Below are 15,141 nucleotides of genomic sequence, written 5' to 3' on the forward strand. Positions count from 1 at the left end.
TGTAGGTCAGGTGTGTGAGCTGCAGTGTCGGTTCACAGCGCTGACCCAGTAACAAGCCCAGTCCCGTTTGCTGTCAGTCCGCCTTACCTGGCACACAAGGTTATGGCCGTGTCACTCAGCGGCCAGAGGTTGACCGAGGCGGGAGCGTCCAGATGTGTCTTCATCTGCATGATCAGCCAGTACATACTGGCGTGTGTGTGTACATACAGGTCTTATAAAGGTCTTACAGGGGATCAATAATGATTTTAAGATTTCTGTTTTTTCAGATAGAAGCTGGTTGGTAGGCAGATAGGTGTTTTTTCCAAGTGGTCTCACCATATACTATTTAAAGATGGCAACACGTCTCCACCTTGTCCCTCTATCCAGAAATTAAACCAACATTTTCTAGATACGGACGTTAGCCGTCTTGCCTCGATGATGTCATTTAGAGCCTGAGTTTGCTTAGTGGTGATCCAGGATGAAGTCGTGGTATCGAGGTCTCAGCCGTCAATCATGGAATTTCACCTAATTTTTATAACATCAAACAAGTTCATAAAACCAAACTCACCAGAAATACATGCGTACTTGTAAAAACATCAGTGTAATAAGAAATCCTCTTTAAGAAACATTCATTTGGCTCATATCACATCCACTAACATGGAGGAGGCAGGGTTTGTGATGATCTATACTGCAGCCTGCCACCAGGGGGTTAAGAAGGTTAAGATATTTTGGCTTCACTTTATGGGGGCTGTCATACTGCTATCTTTATAAGTTTATGGGTTTCAAACGTCTTTCTTGACCCCATTTGTACAACATGATTGATGTTGGGCTCTGAGACGACTTCTTTAACTTAACTGATACCATTTTGCCGACTTTAACAACACAAGTTGAGATCATTGAGATACTTTTATTTTCTTTGTTAAGTCTATTAATATCAGAACATATCTAAATAATGTGCTTTTCGATTGGTTTTGGAACATTAGACTAATTTACGGGAGCACATTGTACACATTTAGCTAAAATGAAGCCACGTTAGGTACGATTTATTTAAACATAACTTGATACAGCTGCCTAATTGTTGCTATAGTAACCTAATTGGTTACTCAAGAAGAGTGCAAAGAGAAAAAAAGCATATAAAATGTTTATGTTGTTTTTGCAGCAACTAGCCTCTCTCTCTCGCCTCACACAGCATCTTTCTCTAATGTCTCCCTCTGTGACCAGTCTTCAACTCTCCATGCCATTGACACATGTCTCTTTTCTCACTTTGTCTCACTTAAATCTTAACCTTGAAAGACATTCTTCAGTTCACCTTTGTCTCTTTCACTTACTGGCCCATCTGTGGGGAGTAGGCACTTTAACTTATTGCAAACTGCTCCTCTTGCAGTTGACTCAACCTGGCTGTGAAAATGTTATCTGCAGATATGGGTGGAGAAAAGTTAGAAAAACAATTATACATGTTACATCCGAATGTGTTATACACCGTCAGCAATTCAACAGAGCAAGATCAGGAAACAATAAGCTCTGTTAAAAGATAAGCAGCAACCACTACAGAGCCGACTGTCCATGCATCCATCATCTGAGGATTGGCCAATCTCAGTGGACATTGAACAGGAGAGGGGGTGCACCCTGGTCAACAGAACATCACAACCATCCAAACAATCCAATTTAAAGTCACATAATAACCTAACTCCAATCCGGAGAAAACGATTGGTGTATAGGTATAGGTACCCAGAACCGTCTAACCTTACACCCAGGCCCACATGTGCATCGTGGAACTTCTTGCTGGGCATTTCATTGCCTACGGTATCTGGTTAGAGCAGCCACACTTCCTGTGTGAGCCATGAGTCTCAGGTGTGGCTCTCACGTTGGCCACACTGCTCTTCTACAGAGTCTGAGTATCGTCTATTTTCTATTCGTGCTGCGAAAGACTGTGAAAATGATATTCGACCACAGTTTGAATGTTTATCTGTTGAATATGTCACAAACATCAATATATGCAACACTTCCTTTAACTGTTTCAAAGTAAAAGCACTTGTAGTGACTGAATTGATTTAACAAGGTTTGTATTGTTATTGCAGGCCTGCATAAACACAGCCATGGTATAGAGTACTTGCATTTAGGCCAACGTTTATTCGAGGAAATACTGTAGTCATACCAGAAACCTCATGTAGCAGCCCTGGTGCAGGCACGCAGCAGACACACGCTTCACATGTAAGCAACAGACACGCACAAGATGCAGCAGATCAGCAGCAAACATGCCCCCACTATGGCCCAGGCATTACGCAAACCACTGCAACACTGTGCCACCCAGCACTATCTGTCATAAAGATATTCTATCCAATTAATCCACATCCATTGTCTTTGACTTTTGGGTCCACACTAAATATGATCCACAACTCACATTTCTATGCTGCTTCTGGTTTACTCTTGTGCTTCTTAGAAGATACATCCAATAATGGCCTACATTTCCATCAAAGGCTGACTATATTCATATGTTATTACATGTCTATTCAGTAATTTTTACATATGAATGTATTTCAATATAACATATATAGTAATTCATATGTATTTCCCACATAACTGTTATGACGCAGACCATTTAATAAATCATATTTCTGCTGTACAGGAAACAAAAGCAGATTTTTCAGATGAGCATCAATCAAACCCAAGGCTTTGAAAAAGGTCAACCTCTCTGAGCATCCCAACTTCATTGTGGAAAGGTAAACACGTGGGGGTTGTGTGTCCTTTTCCCCATACCTGTTTCCTCTCCTGTGAAAAATTGAATTAGCGGGTGGTACATTAAGCAGCTTATGTTAACTTTATGATGATCCCCCCCCCCCATCCCATGTTTTCTGCTTCGGCTTCCCGCTCCCACTCTTCCTGATGGATGTCGAGTCTTTTCCCCGAGCTGCTCCACCTTACTCCTGTACCTGCCATCACGGCTCTGTGTGTTTGTCGACTTAATGCCGGAGCAAGGCTCTAATCTGCCATTAAGACAGGGAGGGAGAGGCTTACTGGTGTTTCTCTTACAAATCCACTTCCAGAAAACCCCCGGCAGAGATGCTGCACCGCATCCCGACGGATTAGTGATGGGGCTACCACTGACAGGAGGAGAGGAGATGAGAGGGGGGGGGGAGGAATGATGTGATGGAGGGAAAGGTGAGGATAAGAAGCGGTGGGTGGATAGAGGTCTACAAGGACAGCCAGAGATGAACGTGTGTGTTCAAACAATGCATTTGCGAGTGCTTACGTGGGAATACACAGGAGAGAGAACGAGGCGTAAAGGAAAAATGACACAAGGAGGAAAGCAGAGCAAGAAAGGAAGGCCGACAGGGAGAACAGGAAGATTGTGGTGCTGTGTGGGAGCAGGGGTGGTGGGCTGTAACGTTCAATAGTATCCACACGGCGTTTACTTAATGTTGTGGGCAAATATCAGTTTTTTGACATCCCATCGCTCTGTGTCTCAACCCCTTTCAACCTGTGCAAATATACAACAGATCTATCCCTGCGTTCTCCCTCAATCCGCCGCTCTCCACCTTCAGCCTTTTGCTTTTAATGATAGCCAGACTGTGTGGCCCTCATAGTGTCACTGCGGTGAAGCCCAGGCATGACTAACACCTTTCTGAAGGCTGTCCATCTGTGCTGGGAACACCGTGGAGCCGGAGCAGGGGTCTGAAATGGAGCAGTCCTGACAGGCAGATGGCTGGGCTCCTCCGTGCCAGGACTGCGCCCAGTTCCCCTCCGCTGCCCCCCCGCACCTCACCCTCTCCTGGCTCGGCCCATCTGTGGACTGGCCTTGAGGGGGATGAATGCTGCCCACCTGGGCTGACCGGGGGGGGGGGGCCCGCTACAGTGTCAATTCTGTTCTGGTTCTTTGTATCGAGTCAGAGGTCCTTCGCAGCCTGAAACCAACTGAGTGAAGGAGACGCTGCCCACGCTCATCTGAGAAGTTGCCCCTCTAAAGGTAAGTGAAGGGCTTTTTTCTTTTTTTTCCTTCTTCTCTGCCAAACACTCTTAGATTTTCATGGGCAGTTTCCATGGCTACGGAAAAGTAAGGGACCACCTGTAGGCTCGCCTCTGATGTAGAAAGAGGAAAAAAGGCAAAAAAAGAGACAAATCACCAGATTGCAAACTGATTGACTGAGAGCACCCTGGAATAAATCCAACATTTTCAGATGCTCTGATGTTTCGGGGCATTTGCAGGCAGATAAAAAGCTCCTGATTCAGCAGACAGCAGCAGCCTCTCTGGATCAGGCAGATAGGAGCTCAATCACAGCGGGCATGGGCAGCAGATTTTAGCCCAGGTCAGAGCAGCCTGAACCCCTCAAAGCAGCTCGCTCGGCAGACTCCTCTCCTGCCGGACATCAATCTTCCGAGCTTCTGTCTCGGCAAAGAGCAGATTTGATTTCTCCACTGAACAGAGCTCAACCCTTGACCTCCCTCCCCTCAAAGCCCTGGTAGTCCCAAGTAGTTGCTATGGTTACTGTAAATGGGGTGGTGGTGGTAGTTGCCGCTACGCAGGATGCAGAGCTGCGGTGAACATGATAGGAATGGATATAAATTTGTACAAGCCCCTTGTGCCGTGTAATTGAATGTAGTCAGGAGATCCGCCCATGTCAATAAATCACCTATTTATTTCTGGCCTTGAACAAGGTGAGTGGGTGTTTTCTACGTACCAGCCCAGTGTGCAGAGGTGGATCCTGTACACAGTCATGTCTGAGCATTCTCCAGTCATGTGTTCAGACACAGCAGTGTGGGTGTGTGCGTGTGTGTGTTTGCTCGCGTGTACTGTATGTGTACTTACATGTGTCCGAGCATGTGCGTGTGTGTTGACTTGGTGCCAGTGGGTTCCTCGTGCCAGAGTCGCAGTCTGGTGAGGCAGAGGAGCATGCCGGCTGCACAGCTGCGCGCGGGCAGCTCCCATTGGCTGAGGTTAACGAGGTAGAGAGCACATCTGCATCAGAGCAGGCCACGGATGAGTGAGGCCACAGCCGAGGCTGTCATGCTCCCTCTCTCTCTGACTCGCCCGCATGTGTTTCTATGTGAGTGAGACATGCACGACTGTGGCCCCTTCCTTTTAATGTCAGGAGGAGCGTCAGTATGTCAGTGGAAGACAAATGTTAGTACAGATCGTTTGCGTGAGTCAAATATTCAGCATGGTCGGAGTCTGCTTCTTGAAATATTATCATGAAATGCAAATAACTGTTAATTCTTCATTACAATTAAATAAATAAAGCAAAAAATAAATATAATAAATATAATAAATATATAATAAATATAATTATAAAATATATTATATATATGCAAAATGGTGTTATAATGTTATTTTATTATATTATTATATATTTATAATATTATTATATATTTATAATAATATAATAAAATAACATTTTAACAATGTTGTTTCCTTTGACAACACAATCCCAATTTAGGGTCCACCTTCTACTATGTTCCAGACTGTTGACCATTAAAACATTAAACAACAAAAAAACTTAAAATCTGTTTATGCCATATCATCACTATTATGACTTCTAAACTGCACTGTTGGATAATTAAGCATGAAACAATTTCTTGACCTTGGAAGTAACAAAATAATCTCAACTCAAGATCCACTTACTTGCTTTTTATCACATGGTCTGCATCAGCTGATTTCAGTGGCTGAGATGATTCCATCCGTTTAGCCTGGTTTCAAGTGAATCGTTTAGTGACCTCACTAAAACAATGCTCACTGGAACGTGTCTGAATGCTCATGTGGCCAAAATTAGCAAAACACTTCTAAAAAAAGGACTGCGTTTTTTTTGTCTTATCAAAACCGCAATTACAAATCTTGTCTTTAGGCATCTCAAAATAATTGGTCTGTGTTAAGATGCACTGTAGTGACCCAGTTGTGAGGGTTTTTGTGTTACTCAGTTGCTGTTTGTATTGTGCAGATAAATAGATTTGAAACCTGGAAATGCACCTGTCAAGGTTTTGATTAACCTTTATGTGAGGTATTCAGAGTGGTAGAAAGTAACTAAGTACATTGACTAAAGTACTGAACAATTTTGAAGTACTGTGCTTAACTTGAGTATACATTTTTTTTTCTTTACTTCTTCTCCATTATGATTATCTCATAGCTTCAGTTACTTTGTACTTTGCAGGCCTATACTTCTAAATACAAAATGAGAGACAAAATCTAATGCAGCTGAACGGCTGAATTGGTAAAATCAATAGATTCTTTTGAATCCTAAAATGTAAATCCTTTTTTAATGTATTTATAGAAGCAACAGAATGAGTCCCTCACTTCCATTATTACTTTATTTCTTATCTCATTGGCTTTACATGTTTTATTAAGCGACTGTGTGTGCCCAGCTTTATTTTATTTCATTGTGTTTGCTTATAAATGGGAATTTTTAGTTAAGGAAATCAATTTTTTTTAATGATGCTTATATATTAGTGCATCAGTAATAAATATCCAATAATATATTAAATAAATGCTTCATATGTGGAATATGTAAAATAATATGACCTAAAGGGGAGATTTCCTTTTCACCCTTAATCTTGCTGATAATAAGCGTGTACTTTAAAAAGTATGAAAGCAGGACTTTTACTTTTTACACTGAAGTATTTATTTGATTTAAGGATACTGGCTATTATTTTTTGTCTTTTACCTTTACATTTATCTTCCTTTTCATCTGTGTCCTCAAGTAATTTGATCACTCAGCAAAACAAAAAATCTGATGTGAAAATCCTAATCTGATGATGACCCACATGCTGATATGAACATGTACATGACTCTGTGTCTGCAAAGCCAGAGACGACAGTGGGTTCATCTTCAGGTTAAATGATCATAAGTGATGTTTGCTACTACTGTAAGAACCACTGAAGATTTGATGTTGCAGGTCTCTCCTCTTGATGGTGGCAGGGTGGTCAGTGCATTTGTGATGATGGGAACTCATCTGCATCTTCAGCAGGTATCTCAGCTTCTTGGACGTTTCGCCTCTCAACCTGTATGTCTCACCTGAGTGGAGCAGCAGAGACTATATTAGCTTTCACCTGCAGAAGGGTTTAAACTGCTGGCTCCCCTCAGCCACAGCCATCTTGATCTGCTCCTCCCCCCCCCCCCCCATGGCTTCCTTAAGTTGTTCCAAACACATCTTCTGCATAAAATAGCTCACTGATGTTGCTGGGAGGCCCCGGCAGCCGACTTCGACAAAGGCTGCGTGCCATCCCTTCATATGCTCATCCTCATAGATTGTGGTACTTTGCTCTCTTCTGAGAGGGAAATGTTGTACTTGTACTCCACTGTTCAAAAACACACCTGAATCGACATGGAGTCTGGGTAATATCTGAATCATGGTAACTGGAATATGAGTCATCATGTCTTAGTGTCTGATATAAAAAAAACCATGTCCCAATGTAACCTTTAACAGTAGATTCAAAACCTAATCTTTAAAAGACATTTGGAATCCCTACTTTCCTGAATAGATTTTCAATGCGACAAAAAAATCAATTACCTCTTGGCAAGAGGTGCTGTCATGCAAAAGCGATAGATCCATGTGCAAACTAAATTGGCAGAGAGTAAGGAGTGATGATATGACTCTTTTGAGTGGATTTATAAATAAACCTGGGTTCAGTCACTCACCTTTGCTGAGCTATTTTTCCAAATTCAACACCGACCTAAGAGGTGATGTCTTTTATGAAAATATGACCCAGTGGTGTGTGCTCTAGCGTCTGATGCCTGAGCAACGGTGGCTGTGTTCCTGGTCGAGTATTGTTCTGCGTCTCAATGAGGTTTCATGCTTGTTTACGCATGTGTCATCCTCGGCCCCACTACGCTCTACTGCTAAGTATGAATGTGAGTGAACTCAGTCATGCATAAATATGTCTTTGTGCTTAATGGTGTTGCGGTGCATAGTAGAGTCTATCTAGGACAGCACCCTGTATTGATTGTTGTTTACACAGGGTATTTACATTAGAAAGCCCAGTAACAATAGACGGTCTCCACATGTAGATCCAGTAGCCACAGTGGGTTTTTTTTTAAATTGAAACCTGTCGTCCTTATTGTCTGTCTAAGCCAGTGAATGTAGAATTAGCAGATTAGCCAACCATAGGGGAGAGGAGAGGAAGAACGCCTACATCTTCTGTTTGATTTAGAGACGGAAAGACAGCAGCGATTGTTTGAGCGAGCGCGTATGAATTTGTATTCGTCTATTTGAGGATAATGACTGCAATCGTATGCACATGACCTGGTGAATGCGAGCCAGCCTCGGCGATGTGCGTCTCCTTTTTCCCCCCTTTTTATTATTTTTTTTACGTATGTCTACATATGTGTGTGTGCGGCGAGAACTGAATTAACTGAGTCGTGTGTGGAGGACGAGACGGAGAGACAGGCAGACAGAGAGAGAGAGAGAGAGAGAGAGAGAGAGAGAGAGAGAGAGATATCAGAGAGATGAGAGGAGAAAGAGAGAGAGAGGGCAAACATATTCCTCTTTACCTTGGATCCACTGGCTGAGTCACTGCAGACGGAGGGCATTTTTCATGCTGCATTGCAACACGGTTCTCTTTACTGCATTATTTTTTATGACACTCCTCCCCAAGGATGCTGGGATCTGAAGGAGGCCCCTGACTGTGATTAATATAACAGGCTATACTGCTACTGACTTACATTTGACTTATTCTCTTACGCCATTATGTTGCGCCCTCATCCTTCATTGGGGCGAGTTCTGGCGACAGCTGCACGTAGAGTACAGACGTCTCAACCCTCCGTCTGGCTCTATTCCTCATTTCCCTCTCATTGTCTTCTCCCTCTGTCACTCACTGCCTCCCTCTGATCCTAGTTCCTCGCCTCCTCCCCTAAAACACACACGCTCCCCCATCTCCCCCAATCTGGCTGATTCCTCACGTACACAATCTTTGTGTATCCGTTCCAAGTAGGTTGCGACTGCCGTACTTGGCTGGCCAGCTTTGGTAAAAAACTCACCTATCCGCCATCAAACCTCCGCTTGTGTGTGCGCTGTGTGAAAGTTTCTGGCATAATTACGCAGCGGCAGATCCCTTCTTCATTAGGATTTAGAGTTTCGCTCTGAAACGATGTATCACAACACCCCCGTGGAAGGAAAAATCTAAACTGGGTCAGAGCCTCAAAATATCAGAAGAGGAGCCTTATTATCATTCCTGTGTATTGTCAGGATTCATATATTGCCAGATAAAAACTCTCTAAACAATAGGTTGGCTTGTTGAGGATGGAGATGAGGATGTGGTGGGGTAGGGGGAGAGTGTAGCAGCCTCTGTGATGGTGAGTGTTTGTCCAAAGCTGCCTCCATCGTCTAAATAACCCATCATCAACGTTTGGAAGTTACTCCTGCTTGACGATCAAAGCCTCCGATCTGGGCCCTGAACCACTTGAACTCCCCAAATCTCCGGTGAATATCTCGGGGGTTACCCTGCACACCTGGAAGCGAGCGTGTCTCAGTGTGCCTCTATTTGCATCTTGCATGCATGTGTGTCATGTAAAGTACATGCGGGTGGTTAAATATATATGTAGGTTCGACACAGAGAGGTGTGCTGCAGCCGCACCCATCTGTCTGCAGGTGCACGGGAGTGTGATGATGAGGTCTGTGTGTGTGTGCCTGTCAGGCCTGCGTGTACTGGAGGTCTTTGGATGCTCTTGATGGAAAATCAAATGCTTCCCCGGCTCCCTCGCCTCGACTCCCAGTGCCGAGCTCCGCTTTCCTGATGCGAGCGCTAAATGACAAGCTCCATCTGGGTGCCTCACCGCAAGATATACCCATCTCAGCGCATTACTTATCTGGGATTGAGTCTTAACACCTTGTTTCCCCACGAAAAAAAAGAAAAAGCGAATGCAAGGAACACAGAAATTTGACTTGTTTACAAAGACACCCTGTTTTCAAAAATTTGAGGTGAAATATTCTTCACACTGTTTTTCATTTACCTTGACAATAAAAATATTTTTTAGTCTTGTTAAATTTCTATTTCTGGTCTATTATAATTGGATACATACCTATTGATTTACTTAGATTATATTGTTACAAGTTTAATGACAATGTATTTTAAGGATATATGTGCATACCTCTATTTTACCCTGCTAATTAAATTACACTTTAGTTTTATAAATTCTACATTTTATAGTTTGTATATGGTATATCATATGACATGAATAGTGTGACTGCGTGCGTGTGTGTTGTCCAGTTATTACTGATGTCAGGGGGACCATAATCTGTGTCAGATTATAGGATCTTTTTTTATGGGGACAAAAACGGATTCCCCATCTAAAACATTTAAATTTAAGGTCAATGTATGTTTTTTAGGTTAAGATCAGGGTTTGGTTAAATTAAGATTCGTATTACATTTGGGTTAGGTTAGGTTACGATAGAGGTTAGGGTTAGGAACATAGAAACTAGAGAAACGGTTATGGTTAGAATTAGTCTCCAGGAAATCAATGTTATACAATGTAATGTCCTCTAAAGTCCTGTGTGTTTATGTGTGGGTGTGAGCGTGTGTGTTTCTGGTTGTGCAGTGTCAATGGAGCAATTGAAAGAATTGTGTTGCTGGATGATTTACCCAAAAACCCGGGTACCTTCACACAGTGAACAGCTAACGTTCTTCATTCAAAGGATCTGAGCTTTGGCCTTTTTCTGCTTTTGTTCATTAATTAACAGCTGAATATGTAAAATAATGTAGGTTGAAGTTGTTAATTTGAGCTGTACTGGACGTGATTGAAAGGCCAACAACATTTGTAACATTATAACTAATCAATAACTGATGTGTGAACTGAATTTGAATAATGTGAACCTTTCCTTCTCTTCCTTATCTATTAGTAAGCCATGAACACAGCATCACTATATAAAGTCTTGTAGGACCACTGGCGTTTACAAATTCTAAGTAAGTGTATTTATGCAGCTCTTTCTCAGCGCTCCAAAAAAAACTAAAAGTCCTCTCAAGATGGACAGTTTTGCTGTGTAGCCCGGAAGGACACGACACATTTCGGAAGGCTTGTTTCAGAAAGTGAAGACGCCCCCCCCATCCCCCCCCCACCCCCCACCCACCCACCCCCACCCACCCCCACCCACCACCAACTCACCACCAACTCCCGTCCCTACTGTCTTCAGCTTGTCCCTCTTTAATGGATCCCTTTAAAGAGCATCAGGGAAACCCGTTTCCTCCTCTCTGGATTCCTTTGACACTTGTGTATGTGTCTTAAGATATTCTGAATTAAAATGTGCAGCACACACCCACTCCAGCGCACACATGCACACACACGGAGGCGCATTGTGGTGAAACCACACACACACACACGTACACAAACACACTCCCTCTATGCGGTGCAGTAAATACAGTGACTGCCTTTTTGGCTCCATTTTCTCCAGGGTGGTGACAAGTCTTTTTTCCCTCTCACATGGTTGAAATGAAATCCAATTATATCTGTAATGGCTCTCCAACTCCTCTTCTGCTTTGAAGGAGTCAGCCTGCTAGAGTCACCACTGTTGAACCCAAATGTGCTCAGTAAATCAGTGATGCGCAATGGTGCAAATGTGCAATGGAGACAGATGCAGTGTGTGTGTGTGTGTGTGTGTGTGTGTGTGTGTGTGTGTGCGTGTGTGTGTGTGTGTGTGGTCTGATGCCACTTGTTTAGGGAGCTCACATCCAGAAGTGACTGAACCCCAGTCAAACTTTGTTCCTCCGCTGAGTGTGATGCGTGTTACGGCAATAGCTGTCTATTTGCATATTTTAATTAAATAGCTGGAATTTGGAATTAATCACTTCCCTAAATTTATGGGGTAATTATATGGTGTTTGTCCTTGACTTGGCAGCATCACCCACCCATGAATAAATTCATCACAATCCTGTGATGGCAGACAAAGTTACTGACACTTGCAAACTTTGTCTCCTCCACTTACCCCTCAATTACCCTTGTTTTACTTTCTCTTCTGACACTGTAAATCATATACTGTCACAGTGTCATGTGTGGGTGGAAAGATCACGTACAATACTGTGCTTGTGTGTGTGTAAGTGTGTGTGTGTGTGTGTTTGTGTGTGTGTGTGCTGGGATTTCTAACTACCTACTTCACTCGCTAAAATAAAGGGCCCCTTTGACATCCTGGACGTGAGCGACGTGTCGTTTGTTTCCATGGCGCTCTGAAGAAGCTGTGCTGTGCTCAGAGATGGTGATTGAACCGAGAGTTTGTCATCTCATTGTTTTTGCATCTTCACATAACAGCCCACCGTCGCTGGGTGATTGACAGCTTGGTCAGTTTTCCATAATAAAATGTGACATCCGATTCAAGCCATTACAATATAAAGCACGGAAGCAGGAACAAACAAAAGAATGGAAAATGGCCCATGGAGCCGCGACAACAGACAGTGTTCAAGATGTTCAGACTGGCATGCGATATCTGTAAACTACTCTGTATCCAAACTGTGCTCAGAGGAAACCACACTGTGTCAGTGCTGTGTTCTAATTAAGAGTGAAAGTTCAGCAGATGGGTATAAATCCATTGCTTTCACCGTCCCAGAATGCAAACTGGCACCTGTCATTGTCCATCTGCTTTCTTTTCCCTTCTCTTGTGATTTAATATCAGCAGCTAATAAAGCTTCATACCTTGGATTTAAGCTTGAACCATGAAAATAGAGTTATTCCATGCTGCAGTATGGATGACGTTAATCTGTTAAGCATGCTCATTTTCACCTGAAGTTGCCATTTTGTCGTAAAAGCTCACAACCTACCTCCCAGTTCACAGCTGATGTTCACTGCATCATATCCTCAGTTATTTACATGATAGAGAAGCTTTGTTACACTCTCTACTGTATGTACTGCTTCAATATTTACATGGTTTGATTGAAATAAATTTTATGAGCCAGATTTTATCCAGACCTCTGTGGCCTGGACGAGATAACTGGTCCGACTGCATGAGATGAACAAACTGGTGTTGTGGCTTTCAACCTCAGACGAGTCACTGCAAAGAAAGCAGAAAACAGAAAAAAGCAAAGCAAAGTTAAATGTGTGGCACAGTTCACAAGCTAACTTTAAAACCCCAGTGAGTATCAGCCCTTTATATGTATTGTAGTAATATGACTGCATTATACCTCTGCTCATTCCATTTGTAGGCTTGTCCTAAGGCTGATGTTTCACCTCTGAGTGACAACCAAGTGGTAAAAAAAAGGGCAACGATACCACTCCTACTTGTTTGGTTTGTTCTGTATTATTGGATGTGTCTGGGCTCTCTGGGCTGATTGAACAAGCGTCAAACACATTCATCATTGATATAAAAAGGTGATGTGGTGAACATGTTAGCAAATGTTAACCTTGTTACACATCCAGCAGACCCGCACAACATTGGCTTTCATTTGGAGTCATATTAGAATCCACATGAAAGTTCATCCATTATTTACTTCCTATTACATCAATTTTTTTTCTTCAACATATCCAGAGGGAACCATCCAGCTTCACCAATTCAACAGATTACTAGTTTGTCTGCTTTTGCTGTAGACACTAATCTTGTGTCTTTTTGTGACTCTAAAGAATGGCAAGAGCAGTGAGAACCATAAAATGAAAATGTAAAATAGCTAGTAGTGAAGTGGCTTTAAAATTAATTTGATGGTACACAGATGTAGAAGTGAAGAAAATGTGATCTCTCTCATTGTAAAGACCAGTTCACCGTAAGAGCTGTGATTGGTCCGCTGGGTAGGATTGCATTTCTGACAGTATCACAGCCTTTTCTCAATTGAGTTGAAGGAACAAACACGATCAACGACTTTCTTTTCTTCGTTGCTGTTCTTTAAAAACATAATTGCTCTTCAACATCAATCAGCTCCAACTCCAACATGATCCGCTCAGTAACATTCGCCATCGTTCTCAAGTAAGTAGATGCCAGAGAATTTCTAAATAAACGGACCAGAAACCGGAAACACTACCATAGAAACTCTTCCGCCACTGTAGCACCTCAAAATGGCCTCTTTTATTGTTGCATGAATACTCATCACTAGATGATTGTATACCAAAGTGTGAGTCTGGCACATCTGAGTGGATGAGCTATGACAATCAGAACAATATGATTATTTAAACAGATTATAATAATAATGGTTTTAGGACAGGTGCTTTGTCCCCTCAGGAGTTCGGCCTGTTGGCTGAGTGCGTCATGATTAACCATGGGACAGGAAATGAAAAGGCCTGGGCTGAGCCTGATAAAAAGGAGAGGAACTTTTCAGCAGTTCGGGTCAAGGGTCACGTGGTATTTATTGATATCAGGCTTCTCCTTGCCAAGCCTCTCTGAACACTAATCACTCACACACTGCTATGACAATATGATCCAAGTTGATTAAACAGTCCATTAGCATAAAACCCTGAGCAGGCTGAGCAAACAGTCTCCTCTCCGCGCTGATTCTGTTTCCTTGTGTCAAGAAAACAGCTGAATGGCCTCACCGGTCTTTAGCAGGCTGCAGAGTGTGTGAGGAGCAGGAAACACACACACATGTCCGCGTAGAGTGTGTGATAAACACTTTTCCTGCCAGTCAAGTCCATGTCGTGTTGTGATCCAGAAGCACACTCCGTCATTGGAACCAGGAAGTAGTTATTGATCCGGCTTCAGTCCGAGGGTTCTCCGAGGGGCCACCAGTTAACCATCTCCCCTCTGGGACATGACTAATCATCCGCCCCGGCTGTGGCCATGTGAATTTTGACTGCGCTAATCTCTGGATTGAATGGAGATTAACCGCCATGTGGGGTGATGACTCTCCTCTTTGTCTTTTTTTTGTCTGGATGGGGATCTGTTCGCATTATCTTATCGCTCTGCCTGGTTTCTCCGGGGGCAGTTCCCCCTTCGTTATCAACGCGCCTCTATCTACATGGAAATCAAAGCCTTTGCAGAAGAGGAATACGATTAGGGGAGGGAGGGGCGAAAAGTCAAATCCTTCCCCTCTTGATTTATTCTAATAATACACCACAGCAGCAAACCTACGCAGAGCTGACAGACTGAACCACAACAAGCAGCGCTCCGGGGTATCCTGAAGGTGGATGGATGGCGAACGAGGTGGCAAAAGAGCGACGTGGTCATGTGGAACTCATGAAACATTTCATCTGCAAGACTTCTGTTTGTCTGTGGGCCTTGGAAATGAGGATTAACTCTCGCCTCACCGAACCCAGCTGCCTGATTCCTCTGCTGA

The sequence above is a fragment of the Limanda limanda genome, chromosome 13 (assembly GCF_963576545.1).
Source record: "Limanda limanda chromosome 13, fLimLim1.1, whole genome shotgun sequence".
NCBI classification, from domain to species: Eukaryota; Metazoa; Chordata; class Actinopteri; order Pleuronectiformes; family Pleuronectidae; genus Limanda; species Limanda limanda.